The sequence below is a fragment of the Antechinus flavipes genome, chromosome 6, assembly GCF_016432865.1.
Source record: "Antechinus flavipes isolate AdamAnt ecotype Samford, QLD, Australia chromosome 6, AdamAnt_v2, whole genome shotgun sequence".
NCBI lineage: Eukaryota > Metazoa > Chordata > Mammalia > Dasyuromorphia > Dasyuridae > Antechinus > Antechinus flavipes.
The window spans coordinates 34601106-34618976 of NC_067403.1; the positions used below are offsets into that span (position 1 = coordinate 34601106).

Sequence of the window (17871 nt, forward strand, 5' to 3'; positions counted from 1 at the left end):
AAAAAATCCAAGAATCTATCCAAAATGGATGAATATTTACAAAAATATAAATAGCCAGGTTAAGAGAAGAGAAAATAAAATAATAAACTAGTTTCAATTTAGAAACAGAAATTGCATAAGTCATTAATGAACTCCCTAAGAAAAAATTTCTTTTTCTTAGGGACAAGATGAATTCACGAGTTCTACCGACAATTTAAGGACAGTTAATTCCAATACTGTGTAAACTATTCAGAAAAATAGGTAAAAAAGGAAGTATTGCTGAATTCCTTCTATGACACAAATATGGCACTGATAGCTAAACCACAAAGGACCAAAACAGTGAAAGAAAATTACATACCAATCTCCCTAACAAATATTGATGCAAATTTTAAAAATAAAATATCATCAAAGAGATAATAATAACTTATCATCAGGATTATACACTATGAGCAAGCAGGATTTATACCAGGAATACAGAGCTGGTTCAATATCAGGAAAACTATTACCATAATCGACCATATAAATAAAAAAAAAATAGAAATCATATGATAATCTCAACAGATACAGAAAAAGCTTTTGACAAATATAACCCATTCTTACTAAAAATACTAGTGTTTAGGGATAAAAGGAGCATTCCTTATAATAGTAAGCAGTATCTAGCTAAAACCCACAGCAAGCATTATATGTGATGGAGAGGAGCTGGACATTCCCCATAAGATCAAGGGTGAAATGAGGATGACCATTATCACCACTATTATTCAACATTGTATTAAAATTGTTGGCTTTAGCAAGAAGAAAAGAAAAGGAAATGAAAGGAATTAGAATAGGTAATGAAATAAAACTATCATTCTTTGTAGATGATACATGCCCAACTGATATACTTAGAGAATCCTAGAAATCATCCAAAAATCTACAGGAAACAATTCATAGCTTTCTTAATAGCTTTCATAATTTTGGAAGATAGAAAACAAACCCACAAAAATTGTATTTTTATATATTACTGACAAATCCCATCATCAAGAGATAGAAAAAGAAATTCCATTTAAAATAACTAGACTAAATAAAATACTTGGGGGTCTACTGCAAAGACAAACCCAAGAACTATATGAACATAATTACAAAACACTTTTCATAGAAATAACATCATATATAAACAATTAGAAAAATATAAATTGTTCATGGATAGACTGTGCTAATATAGTAAAAATGACAATTTTGCCTAAATTAGTCTACTTGTCCAGTGTCATAGCAATCAAACTGCCAAAACATTATTTTATAGAATTCGAAAAATAACAAAATTCACCTAGAAGAACCAAAAGTCAAGAATATCAAGGAAATTAACCAAAAAAACAAACAAACAAACAAACAAACAAACAAACAAAACTACAAAGGATGGTGGTTTAGGGTTAGGGTTAAAACCTCGAACTATATTATAAAGCAACAATCAACAGAACCATTGGGTTCTGGCTAAGAAATGGAATGTTTGATCAGTGGAATATATTAGAGACACACAACACAAGAATAAAGACCTATAGCAATGTAGTATTTGATACATCCACAAATTCTACTTTATGGAATATTGCTGGGAATTGCTGGAAAATAATATGTCAGAAACTTGGCATAGACCTGCATTTCATACCACATACCAAAATAAGGTCAAAATGGCTACATGATTTGGGGACAGAGTATGATAACATAAATTAGGACAGCAAGGGATAAATGCCTATCAGACTTTGGGAAAAGGAAGGAATTTATGACCAATGAAGAGCAATAAAACATTATGAAAGACAAAATGGACAACTTTGATTCATTAAATTAAAAAAGTTTTCCATAAAGAAAGCCAACAGAAACAAGATTAAAAGGAAAATACAAAGCTGGAAAAAATCTTTACAGCAAGTATTTTTTATTAAAATCTCATTTCTAAAACATATAAAGAACTGTGTCAAACTTATAAGAATACAAGTCATTCCCCCATAAAATAATGATTTACAGCATTTTTTCATATAACTCTGCTCATATCCTTTGGCCATTTGATCATTGGTCAAAGGATATGAACAGAGTTATATGAAAAAATGCTGTAAATCATTATTGACTGGAGAAATGCAAATAAAAACTATTGTGGGGTACCATCTCAAACTTCTCAGATTGCCTAAGATGATAGGAAAGGTAATGGCAAATGTTGGAAGAGTGTGGGAAAGCTGGGACACTAATGCATTATTGGTGGATTTGTGAAATGATTAAACCATTTTGGAGAGGAATCTGGAACTGTTCCCAAAGGGCTATAAAACTGGGCATTGCCTTTGACCAGCAAGGTCATTAGTCACTTTGTATTCCAAGGAAATGATAAAGGAGATAAAATGACCCACATGTGCAATTGTTCGTAGCAGCTCTTTTTGTGGTAACAAAAAATTGGAAATAGGTTGGATGCTCATTAATCAAGGAATAGTTGATCAAATTGTGGTACATGAAAGTAATGGAATATTATTTTACTATAAAAATGATTAACAACCTGATTATAGAAAAGACTGGAATGATTTACATTAACTAATGTTGAGTGAAGCAAGCAGAAATAGGAATACATTGTACATAAGAACAGTAAGAATATGCAATGATTTCCTATGAAAGACTTGGTTCTTCTAAGTGGTTTGATTCAGTGATCCAAGGTAATCCCAATAGACTTTGGACAGAAAAAGACATCTATATCCAGAAAAAGAACTAAGGACACTGAATGTAAATCAACACAAATTTTGTTCACTCTTTTTTTCTTTTTTTATCTCTCCCATGGTTTTTCCCTTTGGCTCTGATTTTTCTCTCCCAACATGATTCATAAAACAATGTGTATTAAAAATATAATACAATAAAAATAAAAGTATAAAGGAATGAATTAGAAACAGAAATATATATGTATGTATGTATGTAAGTATAAAAATTTCTTAAATTCAGTAGAAAAAATTGAAAGTCTCTTACTTTAGTGAAGCTCCATCACCTTCACTAAAAGATGATGCTGAGTCTCATTGGATAATTAGTTCATGGTTGTAAGGCCAGGTCCTTTGAGTTCTGGAATATGGTATTCTAGATCCTTGGATCTTTTGTTGTAGAATCTGTCCTATCCCTGGGTAGATAACCCCAGTTATCCCTGAGTAATCCTGATTTTTGTTCCTTCATATTTTAATTCTTTTTGTGTGACATTTTCCAACACTTTTTCTTTGAGATTGTAGTTTTGGAGTTTTGCAACAATATTCCTTGGGGTTTTCCTTGTGATCTCTTTCCAGAAGTGATTAATGGATTCTTTCAATGATTTTTCCCCCCTCTGTTTCTAGAATATTGAAGCAATTTTCCTTAATGATCTCTTGTAGAATGCTTTCCAGGCTTTTTTTTTTTTTTTTTTTTTTTTTGCTCATGGCCTTCAGGTTGGCCAAGGATTTTTAATTGTCTCTTCTGGATCTATTTTACAGGTTGACTCTTTTTCCAATGAAAAAGTTTCATTTTCTTCCATTTCTTCATTCTTTTTAGTTTGCTTGACTGACTCTTGCTGTATTGCAGAGACATTAGTTTCTATTTTCCCTGTTCTAGTTTTTAATGTGTGGTTTTCTTCAGTTAGCTTTTATATATCTTTTTCTATTTGGTTAATTCTACTTTTTAAGGTTTTTTTTTTTCCAGAAATTTTTTTCTTTCCTTTTCCAAGCTGTTGACTATTTCATGCATACCTCTCATTTCCTTTCTCATTTTTTTCTTCTACCTCTCTTATTTCCCTTTTGAAGTCTTTTTTATGAGCATTTCCAAGAAGCCCCTTTGGCCTTGAGACCAATTTATCTCACTCTGAGATTTCCTCTGTGGACATTCTGTCCTCGTCTGAGTTAAGTCTTTTGTTCTGCCCTGTCACCATAGTAGTTTTCAATGGTTGAGGTCCTTTTCTGTTTCTTGCTCATTTTCTTTCCTTTTCTTTTGATTCTTCCTTTTTAATTTACTTTTAAGATGGAGCTCTGTTCCTGGGGTATGGATTGTGCTGTCACAAATTTCTTGTGCAGCTCTGAGCACAGGATATCCTTGTGTTTACAGGACACACCTTTGGCTGCTCTTTTCAGGAAACACTCTGTTTGTCTTCTGACCTGGAACTGGAGGCTGCCCCACTGATTTGCTCCTCTACTAAGCCAGGACTGACAATCTTAGTTGCTGATTTGATGTAATTAAGACCATTTCACAAGCTTTCCCACAATCTATCTGAGCGTTACTCTATACCCTTTTCATCTTAGTAAATCTGACCTTTCTTGCAGTTTTTTCAATCTATCTTGAGTTGAAAAATGGTTTCATTCCATAATACTCTGTTCAGAGACTTGGTTTCATGCAGTTTTTGAGGGAAATGAAGAGAGCTTTCCTCTTTACTGATTTTACTCTGTGATCTTGACTCTACCCCTGAAAGTTCCTAAATCTTCTATATTCATAAATAAAAGGCATAGGTGATATTGAGGGAGGACAGGATACAGAAGGGATTTTAGATGGAACCCTACTCACATCACAAGCATGGGTTAAAAAGAGAACAATTTATAAATTTGTAAAGAAATAAAAGTAGGAGAGAATAGGAAAAGGGGGATGTAGACATAGAAGGGTATGTAGATTAATGAGAATGTGATAGAGGAGCTAAAGAGAGGATAGCAGATGAGGGAGGGATCCTTAGTGGAAGGATAAGTTAAGTAATAGGAAGCAAGATAGCAGGCAGAAAGAAAGCAGAGGAATTAGAAGGGATAGAAAATATGAAACATATAAACATAATAATAAAAAAAGTAGAATATATTAGTTTTAAAAAGCATTGGTAGTAATCATTGATCTCAGACAAAGTTAAAATTAAAATAGTTTTCAAAAGAGAAAAGCAGGAAAAGGTACACTACATGTCAGCCATATTCCTCAATATTTTATACTCTTTAAAATAACTAGCCTGGATAAGGTTGGATATTGCTATGGTATAGGAAATTATGAGTTGATGGAATTAGAAAAATATGAAAAGAATTGATCCTAAAAAAGATGATATTATCTACCTTAAGAGAAACTGAGTACAAACAAGTATAATATGGTATTATGTAGATGTATATTAATGTATATATGTATATGATTACAGATGACTATATAAATATAAATATGTCTATATATATATATATACACACATGTATACATATGTGTGAAAGTAATAACAATAACAATAAATGGACCTTTTTTGATATCTATAGAGCTGACCCTTAGTGAAAGAGCTAATTCACTTCATTTATGTAAATCCTTATTGGATTTTTTTTTTTGCTCCTATAGTAAAAATCATTTCTCTCTTAACTAAACAGGTTAAAAGGATATTTTTTGGCCATCTTCCCAAATCTGAAGTACATGAGTTGCTGGATCTAACAGATTTGAGAGTTTACTAGATGATATGGAAGGAAACTCTGAGCAACTATAATGAGCCATATTTTCACAACATTTGAACCTAATAAAAAATTTATTTTGTTTTGACTACATTCCCTATATCTCTTGTTGATTTTATAGTATTAACTGAAGTAAATAACATTTTGTTTTAAAAGATACATCAATTTTAGGAAAGAGTAGAAGTAGAAATGATATTTTTAATTGTATCCTATATTATTTCTAATAGTTAAAGCAAGAATTAGAATAATATTGCAAAAAGCTTTTATGATACTGGAGCAAAGGATAACATGTTGAGCTTTATTAAAATATGTGACTCATCAGGACAGGGAATAATTTATGCCTTTCCAGCCTCACTAATGTTGAATTTTAAAGCTAATTGTAATGCCCTAAATGTTGGATGGGGATGATGAAAAGGCCAGCTGTGTGTCTCAATACCTCATTAGGAAGCTGGTTCTTAGGAGCAGGAGATCAACTCTAAGTTGACTAAGTCGGTATGAAGACAGCTTCAGTTACTCCTTTGTTGAGGATATTTTAACAAAAACCTAGTGGGTGCTCTTTGTGTATAGGGAAAAGAGAGGAATCTGGAGAGAAGCCTGGAAGAATTGCATGTCTTTGTCTATTGTCTTGCCTTTGGGAAGGATTTGCCTGATCACAGAAAAGGGAATCAAATGATGGGTTTTGATTTTTCTTCTTTTGTTTTTAAAAGAATGGGATGCTTCGTAATAAATCAAGAGATGCCAAACCTTCCTGTACTAGAATCTGAAGGTAGTGGAAAATGACTAATGTAGTACATAGCTATATAAAGATTTCTGAAGTCCTTCCTTGGCTCCCCAAGCTATTCTTGTGAGAGATTCCTTTATACTGTATCTTTAATCTAAACTCAGGGCATCTGTTTCTATACAAATTCAATTTTATTCAATATAACAAGATTTCTTTAAGACTTTACAATGTTCCAGGCACTGAGGATACAAAGTCAAAAAGGAAGTAATTCCTGCCCTCAAGGCACTTACATACTACTTATATTGCATCCCTTTAACAAGCAACTTATCATTTCCCCCTGGAGACTCGGAGTAAGGATTAATTTTCCTACCATCAAAAAATTATTATTTTTAAATTGTATCCTTTGTCTAGGTAGGAGGGATTTTTTTTTTCCTTTCCCTTTAGAACAGGGTTTCTTAATCTCCTTAATGTTATGGACCTTTTGGGAAGTCAGATGTTCCTTTCCCAAAGCAATATTTCTAAACGCATAATACAAACTATATAGGATTATAAAGGAAATGCAAGGTTAGTAAAAATCTGTATGTACTTTTCCATTCAGTTTTGTGGAACCCCTGAACTCGATCCAAGAACTGTCTTGGTCAGTGATGGTGATGGTAGCCATAGTTGAACGCTCGTTTAACCTACCTGGAACACCACTGTTATCATTTCAATCCTCTGCTCCTTCCAATGATAGAATCAAAGGCATGCATTTACCAGCCTGTCTTGCCTGATTTTAAAATCCTTCCATAGCTTAAGTCCATAATGAATGGCCAGTATAATTACTTGTCACTTCCCACAATGTACCCCTCTTCTATGATATTTCCCTTAATTAGAAGAGAAGCTCCTTGAAGGCAAGAATCATCTTATATTTTTGTTAGTTCCCAGCCAAATACTTGGATTATGATAACAGATTCATAATTTTTAATCATTTTGAACAGGTCAATTACCTTACCCTCCCTCCAAATATGTCATGTCATTCTCTATACTATTCTTCATATTGCTTTCTTTATCCAGAATAAATTATTTGCCTCAATCTCTATAATTCTCACTCATTTTCAGTCTCAGATAACATCCTACTTAAATCTGAGAAATCTTTTTTCTTATACTCCAGAATTCAAAGATCTTCTCTTGGTTTTCACAAAATGATTGCCTAGCACCCATTTTAGCACCAAATGATCTGGCCATATTTGATCTGGCAAATTAAGCTATTGTTGCACAGTTGAATATTGATTTTACCCCATCTCCTTCCTATCCTATAAGCTATTTGATAGCAAAAATCATGTCCTATATTTCTATATCCAGTCATGCAACCAGCAAAAAGCTGAGCATACAATTCACTCATTGAATATTGGTTTCTTGGTTGATTGATTAGGATGATTCATCCCAGAGCAGTGTGTTTCAGAACAAGCAGGGACAAGTCTGCCAGGCTCAAGTCAAGCCAAAAACATGGATCAAAGGCTCCTGGTAAGGGACTTAACCATCTAATGAACAAAGAACTGTGCATAGATTTGTGGTGGAAGTTTAAGGACTTTCGTTATTTTTATCTTACTGATACACACAGCAGAATCATAATTATATTGGGGAGAGGGCTGGTCTGGGATCAGGAAAGCATGGATTCATGGACATTTGATAACTTTGTCTTCCTAAGAACATCACAACCTTTCTAAACTTTGAATTCGTAACAACATAGAGGATCCTGATGCCTGTAATAACTTATGGAAGTTCAGATCATTCATGCACAGCATTTTGTAAACTTCCAACTGCTATACAAATGATAGTTACTGTTATTAGGATATGTGGATATTTTTACAGCTGATTTACAAATAAGGATCCTGAGATTTAGAAAGTTGTAATAACTTTCCCTTATTAACATGGTTATTTGGGGACTGAATCAGGGCCTGAATTCCAGTATTTTGATTCTTTAACATTGCTTTCTACTTTCCCTCCTCCACCTCCACTATATCATGGTGCCTTTATAAATCTACTGATTATGCAACTGCTGTTGTTGCTGCTAGAACGTCAGTGATTTCCTTGGTGTGCAGAAGTTAAGGTGAACAAAGTCTCTTTAGCATTATAATTTAGCATCTCCTCTACAATTCAGAGTCTTAGATGTTTGCTGAGGCCACATAATCAATATAGATGAAAGGGAGAACTTGAAACCAAGGCTTGTTGATCCTGAGGCTGCCTCTCAATTCATTGTGTAACACTGCCTCTCCTAATATTGCTATTACTGATAACATTGACAATGAAATTTAGATGAAGCCATTTATTTAACTTTACCCTATTGTTATAGTTTTAATGAATTAATTATGTCAAAATGAGTTGTATTTATATTGTTATTGCATAAAGCTGTCAGCTAATTTTGGGTATTCTTAATACATACTTTATTCTTTGTCTTTGTTAAGCTAGAAATCTTAATTAGAAGTCAAGAATGTTTCTAAGTCTACAATATTCTTTGCTATTCTGTTCAATTTTGGGCATTTCATTAAATCCCTCTTCATTTTAGATTTTGTCTGTGTTTGAAGCCTTCAAAGAATCTGTCATTTCATTCATGTATGGGTGTTTTCATTGCCAATCAGATTGCAACTCCATATGCCTATATGATTAGGATCCAAAAGAGATCATCCCCTGGTAGGCTGCTCCTTGGTTGGATACTTTGTTGAAAGTAATTGGGATGGTCTCATATCGAGAGACAGACATGTTATTGCCAGACCCATAATGCAAGCCTTTTTTGATTAGCCAGACAGTTGAGAACTTATTCTGTGTTATGCTTTGAAAAGTGAGGGCAACGTCCATGCTACAATAAAATATTAGAATAGGACTCAAATGGAAGAGTTTTTTTTTTTTTTTTTCCTAACACTGGGAAAAGAGGCAGAGGAAATGCATGAGTTGAAATCCCAGTCACTATATTTTATTTATTTGCTGCTTTCTGATTTTCATGTGCTTTGCACTTACACACACACACACACACACACACACACACACACACACACTGTGAGTTAGAAAATACAATTGTTGAGAGAACTGGGTGTAGTCAGATTGCCCATACCAGACCATGAAAATGTTGAGGTTATCCACCAAAATGAAGGGGTACAGGATAATTCCTTAAAAGTATAATGGGATTACAGGATGGTGTCGAGTCATCTCAAAAGAATGAGCTTAGACATCCTCCAAATCAAGGGGCAAAGATTTTATTGTGCTGCAGGAGCAGTCTAAATCCTAATTTAGGCTGTCTTTTCTTTTCTTTTCTAAACTCTCATTGCCCCTCTCATTACCACCCCAGCTCCACCATTCCCCATTCTCTTATATCGTCACTGCAATTCATTTTATCAGGAGAGTAAGGATTCAGATCTTAAAAGTCAATAGGACCTTAAGGTAAACTAATGCACTGTGTTATCTATACAGGAATATTTGGGTTTTAAAGAAATGAATCCCTAATGGTAACATCAGGGGATGGGAATTACCTGGGGACAGTGGGATTCTGCTGCAATTCATCAAATCAAATGTTATACTCTGCCTTTGCTTAAAGTCTATCCTTATTACTAACAATAATGATAATTATATAGTTCTTGCCATATTGCTTCTGGGAATCACATTATTCAGCTTGGCAACGGACCAGGTCACATCTACATTAGAAAAATGTATCACAATTTTGGCTCAATATAGATGGTCAATGAAGTGTCACTGCAGCCCTTTTAGGAAGTGGAAACTAGGTGTTATCATAAGTTCCTTCCTGTGTGAACAAAACCCACACATTTGGGCCAAGCACAGGGTAAAATATGTTTCTTTTTCCCTGCACAGTTTGGTTAATTTCTAATTAAGAATAGCATGAATTGTTCTTGACAAACAGGCTGCTCCTGCTCCTACTTTCAGCCCAATTGCACCATTATAAACTTCATACAAAAGGCTCACCTGACCTTTGGTTGATGAGAAAAATAAATTTAAAATGCTAATTAAGAGGGGAAATGAGACTGGTCTTAAAGGGAAGCAAATCATAACCCACCTGAGGAGCAGTAGCCCTTTAATAGTTGCTCTCTCCTACCCACCCAAGTTAATATCAGGAAGGGCTGAATTATATATGCTAGCTATGCAACCCTTGGAAACTCATAAAATTTCTCAGTCTCAGGTTTCCCCTTTGTAGAATTGGGATGATTAATAGTACCTACTTCATAGTATTGTGATACTGTTGAAATAAGTTAATATATCTAGTGTTTTGCAACTCTAAAAGTACTCTATAAGTATTAGCTTTAGCCAGAACTATTTTAAATGTTATGGGGAATAAAGAAGTGTAGTTGTCAAGACTTTATACAATTTTGGGAGACAAGTTATATTCACACATGAAATGAGGAAAGAAGGATAACAGACAATAAAGAGAGTGAAGAGTCAATCACTATTTTGATTCTGTTTTCTTTTACTAAAAAGTATGTTTAAGACCAAAAAGTTTAAAATATAGTCCAAATGTAACATAAAGAGTTAAGAAATAGTTGAAATGTTCTAAATAAATCCAAATTTACTAGTCAGGCTCTGGAGAAACTATATGATCACTAAATCATCATCAATTACCATTGAGGAATCAAGAGGAAGAATACATGAGACAAGAAGTAAATAAATATTTTGAATTTCAAAAGAAGAAGCAATTGGAAAACTCGATTGTGAACTTTGTGTCAATTCTTGGGGGGAAATGCCAGGGTACATTTTTTATTAAAGTCATATATTTATCATCATCTTCTTCAAGAGAGAAGTCATGTCACTAATAGCCAGAATGGATTCAATAAGAACAAGCTAAGGAAAATGATTTTTTTTTGACAGGTCTATTACAGCAGAGCAAATTAGGAGGATACTGTAGATACTGAATATTTGGGATTAAGTAAGGCACTTGGGTAGACAATGAGTAGGAGAAACTTCTCTTTCCTTTATCAAACTCAATTGGAAAAGAGAAGCATGATTCAGAAGCACAGAAGAAAGTAAGGAATATCCTGTAGTGTGGAGGGTATGATAATGATGATGATAAAACATCCTGGAACATAGCCCCATGGTAGAAGATAGCACTTTAAGTTTGAAAGGTGTTTAACATACGTTTTCTTATTGTCTTCCTAATAACTCATTATTGTTCAGTTATTTCAGTCATGTGTATCTTTATAAACCCATTGGATTTTTCTTGGCGAAGATACTAAAGTGGTTTGCCATTTTGGACTCCAGTTCATTTTACTGTTAAAAACACTGAGGCAATGGCCTTAGTTTGCCTGAGAGTTACCTAACTAGTGTCCAAGGATAAATTGGACCTTGTGAAGATGAGTCGTCCTGATTACATGCTCAGTGTTTTATCCAGCATTATGTCCATCCTAATTTCATGTTCAGTGTTCTATCTAGCATTGTGTCCATTTTATGATCAGAAAACATTGAGGCTGAGAAAAATTAAGTTGCTCAGCCAATAAGTGAGAGGATAACCTAGGTCTTCTCGACTCCAATTGCAGTATTCTTAACACTATTTCAGGGAAGCTAGGTGGTACAGTAAAAAAGGTGCCTGGAGTCTGGAGTCTGGAAGTCCTGAAGACAGTTTTGAAAGTAATAAGTAGAATTTATTATACACTTTTCAAAAAAGTCACCTGTTTGGAATATACATTATAACCCTTTTAAAAATAATTTCCTATGTGCAAGAATATATTCTTTTTTGAGGGTACTTATGTTCAGAAGTTTTTTTGTTATTAAAAAAGAAGTGTGCAATAGAGAGAAGAAATCAGATCACTTGGTAACTAATAACAGGTCCAGAATGTAGGTATAAATTACCAAGGATTTTAGCATTCTGAAAAGAGTACCGGAATAAGAATCAGAAGACATGGTTTCTGATCTCAATTCTGCCACTATGACCTTGGCAAGTTATTTCATCTCTTTGAAACTCATGTTCATTGTCTGAAAAAATGAAGGCATCACATTGGATAATCAGTAAGCAAAATAATGTTTTAATGATGCTATGACTTTAATGCATGATTATGGTATTGAAGAAAACAAAAGAAGAAATATATCAATAGATCAATCAATTTATGTGTGCCTTAGCATTTAAAATGAAAAAAAAAATGAGGATTTTGTCACTGAGGCAAAAAAGATGCCTGGAATGGCAAATGTCATTGTCCCAAAATGGGAGAAAAAATAGAATGAAATTTTCTCCTATATTAAGCATTTTGGAGGAGAGTAATGGAAAGTCATTCCCACATACAGTTTCCTCCCCAGTGAAAACTAATTCACACAAATAAAATAAAAGGCATAACTTAGCCCAAAAAAATAAAATACAGTGTATTTCAAACTTTCATCGTGCAAACAAATCCTTAGCTTCCAAATTTAATTATATCCTTCTACCTTCCTATTGGTAGTCTACATTGTTTATCACAAAGAATATGATATACATCTGATAGGAATAGAATTTGATGTCATTAATTAGTAATCTAAAATCCTGAAACATAATGTGTTTAAATATAATTAATAGAGATCTTTCCACTGTCTCTCTATTTAACATGAATCCTCTGGTACAAAAATAACCTCTTTCATGATTGAACATATTAAAGGAAATTAGTGTTCATAGGTTCTCTGCCTCTTTATCGGTCTCAATGTCCTGCCTGTTTCATTTTATTCATTGAATTCTTTGTTGAAAGTACATTTTTCTATGTCAACTTGTACCTTCATAATCGCAGACAGCATTGTCTAAGGCTGGCTTTGGAAACAAAAAGATCATAATCAGCCAAGACTGACAAATAAGCCTTACTAGGCAAGTGGGTTATTATTATGAAGATTTTCAACAACAACAAAAAATATTCCATGGGATAGTTCCCCAATACTATAAAATACCAAATCGAAAATACAGACCAATTGGGGAAAATTTAACTTGAATTAATAAAAAGTATGAATTACTGAATAATTTTTAATAAATGACGTTTGATTACTTCCAAGTATATTTGGCCATTAGCAGACTGTTGCCAAGTTGAAGTCCATAATAAGCTGCTTTGTGAAGAGATAAGAATATTTTATAATTTGGAAATCAATGCATTATGAATGAATATTTCCAAAGTGCCTGTTCTCAAACTAGATTAAATTGTCACCTATTTAATGTTTAGTTTTTATCAACTTGCTTTTCAGAATTTTCATAATTTATATAAAGATGAATGATAGACTGACTTTTTTTGAGTCATGGTTTAAGGAAAATTCTGGGGAGTGTAGATCGGGATGGTTTCTCTTACACATCACAAGGTGAAGGGATTTAAACCTGAAAGAAACTTCAAATTCATCTGCTACAATCCTTGAATCTTGCAGATGAAGAAGCTGAAGACAGGAGATCACATTATTTCTATTACATATACCATAGAATTCTTCAGAAGATTAACTGAAGTAATGTATGTCAAGTGCTTGGCAAATTTATAAAATCCTACATTAAGTATCTTATGATTTCTAATCTGAACATTGTTTTAAAGAAGTTTTTATGTTGTCCAGGATATTCTTTGGCTAGCTCTATGGCAATCTTTCACACTTATCATTGGTCAATATTTTAAAAGATTGATAAAGCTTAAAGAAATTAAACGACAAATAGATAATACAATTAACAGTTTAAAAGTACTAATTACCAAAGCTACTTAGTAATGCTTAAAATAGAAAAGTCCATGAAACAGACTAGGCAAGGAAAATCAAAAGTAATTTAACAAAACACTCCAAACATAAATTATGTAGGAAAAAACTTTCTAAATATCCAAACATTTCTGAGGAACCTGAAAGAAATTAGAATTTTATACTGTACAAACCATAAAATAGAAATGGTCAGACTATTAAAATTCATGCTATTTCAAAAAACAAATAGACCTGGTAACTTTTACTATTATGTTTAGGGAGTTAATTCTTAAACAACCACAGTATAGAGATCATTGCAAAGGATAACTTTAAGTACATGAAAATGAAAATGTATGAACGTGAATGCAACTAGGACAAGAAAACATGTAGTCATCTAAGAATATATATGGATACATACTTTATGCTACATAACATAATATGTTAAAATTAATTATTATGGTCTGATATCCAAGCTGTATGGAAAATTAAGAAAAACTATCTCTTCTATAAATGTGGTCAAAGAATAATGATAAATTGTTCTCAAAAGAATAGAAAAATTGAATCTTATGAAACAATGTTCCAAGTTATTAAGAATATGTAATAATGATAAGCACAATAAATCAACTGATCTTTTACCTCATATTTAGCAATTTGGTAAAAAAAAATAAGAATAGCCATTACTATGGGAGTGAAAGAAAAACACACTAAAACATTAGTTAGTTAGTGAATCTGTAAATTGGCCTGTCATTTCTTGAAAACAATTTAAATGTTAAGAGAATTAGTAAATTATTTATACTTTTCACTCAGCTTTTCTATAGTTAAGTAAAAAGGAAAGGCTGCATATTTATATTCATATGCTAGTAAAGAACATACTGCTGCCCATGGAGTAGTGAATAGCTAAATAAGCCACAAATGTAAAACACGATTTCTGTGCTGTAATGCAAAAACTCATTATCAGACATGTGAGCTGATAAAAAGTGAAGAAAAAAATAAACAAGAAAACAATATACACAATAGTAATCATGATTTATATGGAAGCAAGGAAATCGGAACTACATTTTATGTAATAATAATGACCAAACTTGGGCCCAAAGAAGAAATACGACAGGGCATCTCTCACATTTATTCACAGAGGTTTTGAACTATGGGTATGAAACACTGAATAAAAATATCAGATTTTTGATATATTGGTTAGTTTTGCTGATCCTCCCCCAGCTCTTTTTAAATTTTATTATACAAGATTTTGGTTGCTTCCCATTAATTGTTCAAAGCACTGAAAGGTTATGCAAACTGGCAAGGGCATACAAACAAAAAGTGCCAGAGCCAAGATTTAAATCCAGTTCTATTTGAAATTGAGGTTAGCACTCATTCCACTATGACACAGTACTTCTTGACTGAACTCATACTTAGCCCTGTTTATTTGTTTTTTGCCAAGCTGTCAGAGTATGACACAAACCCAGAGGAAGCTTAGGATATGAAGTTTGCTTCTGAAGTCCTGAACGGATCCTTGACAGCAAGAAACCTGGTAACATTGGAGAATTAGTCATTTAGTTAAAAAAAAAAAAAAACCATTTATAAAGCAACTACTGTGTACTTAGCACCATGGAATATAAATGTAGAATCAGTTCTGGCTTAAAGCATAAACATTACATAATATGATCATAAATGTCAGCAGGTTCTGGATTGAGAAGATTCCCAAAGATCGTCTTCTAGAGCAGCCAAACTACAGTATCTTCTCCCAAATGGTGAAGGATGCATAGAGGCTAGGAAAAGGTTTTGTAGTATTAGGAACCCCTATTTTCCTAGACATATAGAAGTTACAGAAAGATGAGTAATCATTTTTTCATACTGTTCTACAATAAGTGACAATTGCTGCCTCCATAAATGCCATTAGGTTTTTGGCAAGGCGATTTCCAAATTCAGTCCTTGGGAAAGGCTCGACTTGGTTTACAAGCTCTAATCAGTTCGAAAAATTCAGCTCTGTATTAGCCCAAATAAGTAGCAGTATCAACCAAACACTGTACAGCAATAAGTAATGTCCAGTTTCATTTTGTATTTGAATCATAGACTTACTCATTATGAGATCAGTTCCTTGATTGTACAGCCAAAAATCACTGGCATTGGAAAGCATTTTGGAAGGACTCTGATGATTTCATTTCTACTGGAGATCAAAGGGGCATTGCTCAGTTAATGAATAAGGCCCAGGATTCTTGGTGCAGTGACACAAACCAGTCACTAATTGTACTGAATAGGATCATACAACCATGGATACAACCAACTTAAGAGACCATCTAATACAACCTCCTCATTTTATGCAAAAGTAAACCAGAATGGTTAACTGACGTCTCCAAGATCATGTAGGATTTAAATACCCAGGTGTAATATTTGAACACAACTATACCAAATTAAAAGCCCAATATTCTTCACCATACCTTATTTTGTTTTCACTATCTTATCTATTCTCTTAAATGATCTGGCAATGAATAATTATTGTATTTGAGGGATAGGGGTTTAAGGGTTATACTAAATTAGTCTTATTTATGCCAGCTTTTGTTCACTTTGGAGGGGGTCTATAAAAAAGTACACATGGTAGAACAAAGAGAAGTCCCATATCCATCAGTTTTACTTTTCTTTTCAGCAAACCTACTATTGCATTGTGAAGGATAAAGACTGATTGTTTTAGTCTACCAAGATAATTGCTATTTTATGATTTATAGTCATATAACAGCACTGAGGGAATACTAGAGTTAAATACTGATTTTTTGTCAATAAATATTTTCAAGCTAACTGCCAGGCATTGTGCTAAAGACTGAGGATACAAAGTTAGGCGAAAAGCAGTTCCTTTTCTTCATGTGGCTGCTGAAGATTGCAAAGGAAGCAGAGAAGTGGATCAGAAGAGGATGAGGGAGGACAAAGGATTAGAGCTGGAAAATGAAGAGGTAGCTGACCTAAACTTGTTCCTTAAAAAGAAATTCTTAAATGGAAATTCCTTAAAGCAAAGTTCCCTTAAATGAGAAGTTCAAAAGTGCTTTCTGTTCTCTTTAATGAGAGGGATGGAGTTCCAGGGACAGAGGGTACTTATAAGGTGTTATTTTCAAGTTTGGAATTGTTCATACAAGATAAAGAGAATCCTGGGCATAATAGAGATGTACAGAGAAATATTACAGGGGGAAATAAAGAGCAAATGTGAATATTTAAGTATAAGATGGATGAAGGTATACATATACAAATGGATACTCTTATCCTCTATTGTAGGACTAATTTGGTTTAGAATATGTAAAAAATAAATAAAATGCATTTTTATTAAGCAATTATCCTATGAAAAGTACTGTTTGTGTGCTTGAGGTAAATTCAGCAAAAAAGGAAAAAAATCAAGAAACTTATATTCATTTTCAAAATACATCCCCAGCTCACAAACTCTAAATGTAGCTCTTTTACATGGAGAGTAGTTCCCCAAAGAGAACTCCCATTCTTGGAAGCGCTACAATGCTGAGTCAATGCATGGAGTGGATGGAGCAAGCTCCTGTTCCATCTCCTGACTTCATAAATTCATTTGTTATGTTGTCCTCATATGGACATGGGCATGTTAAACTTGCAGGAACAGATCCTACACTTGGTCTTCCCTGGAAGAATGAGAAGAGATAAACAACATCCTTCCTACTCTCCCTACCTTTCTTGAACACCCCTTTCCATTCACACCCTATAAAACCTTTGACTAAGTCTCAACTGCCTTCAACTACTTCTTTCACCATAAAAACAGTTTCCAGCCTTGTACATTTACTGAACCAGATCATTGCCTACTGTCCTTTATCAGTTTTTTAGCTCTTTCTTGGGCAAAACACTTTCCTGCCACCCAGAATCCCCTGCCTACCGTTTTGCTCAGCATTGCATAGCTCTACTCCCTTCCTTACACACTTCAAATTTCCCTTCTTTGAGGGCCTCCAAAAGAGAAATCCACATAGCAGGAATTGAGCCAAATTGCCTTCATGGGAAGCCATACGACACAGACATAGTAACTTATTGATGATGAAATATTCCTGGGCAAGTAAAACACATTAAGAACAAGCTACTCCAGCTCCCTTTTCAATAACCCATTTCACATCTAGTCTTTGGCTGGGTGACCTACCAGATTTCCAA

General features: G+C 33.6%; 1 non-coding gene across 1 annotated transcript; it reads right to left on the bottom strand.

The window, feature by feature from the left end:
• Positions 1–17189: 17189 nt before the first annotated feature.
• LOC127542183 (U2 spliceosomal RNA) lies at positions 17190–17377 on the bottom strand. The gene has a single exon (XR_007948574.1). It is a non-coding gene; the product is annotated as a U2 spliceosomal RNA (small nuclear RNA).
• Between the last annotated feature and the right edge of the window lie 494 nt (positions 17378–17871).